Source organism: Mesitornis unicolor, unplaced genomic scaffold (genome assembly GCF_000695765.1).
Source record: "Mesitornis unicolor isolate BGI_N332 unplaced genomic scaffold, ASM69576v1 scaffold44252, whole genome shotgun sequence".
NCBI classification, from domain to species: domain Eukaryota; kingdom Metazoa; phylum Chordata; class Aves; order Mesitornithiformes; family Mesitornithidae; genus Mesitornis; species Mesitornis unicolor.
Window position 1 is genome coordinate 1 of NW_010172035.1, and position 248 is coordinate 248.

Sequence of the window (248 nt, forward strand, 5' to 3'; positions counted from 1 at the left end):
ATTTTGAGGCCAAGGAGCGTGGGAGCAGGTCAGCTGAATTCCTGCGCAGGCAAGAAAACTTCCCGAAGCCTCTCATGTCCCTGTCTTGGGTTTCCACTCCCCCGGACTCCAGCAGCCAGCACCCCAGTGCTGAGCTGGGGCAATCGGTCACAACATTTCCATGCTAGGACTCACCCTGGGTGGCATTAAATAGCTGGAAAGTTTAATGCCGTGACAAGTTGGAGCGTGCGATGGGGGCTGGTGGCTCC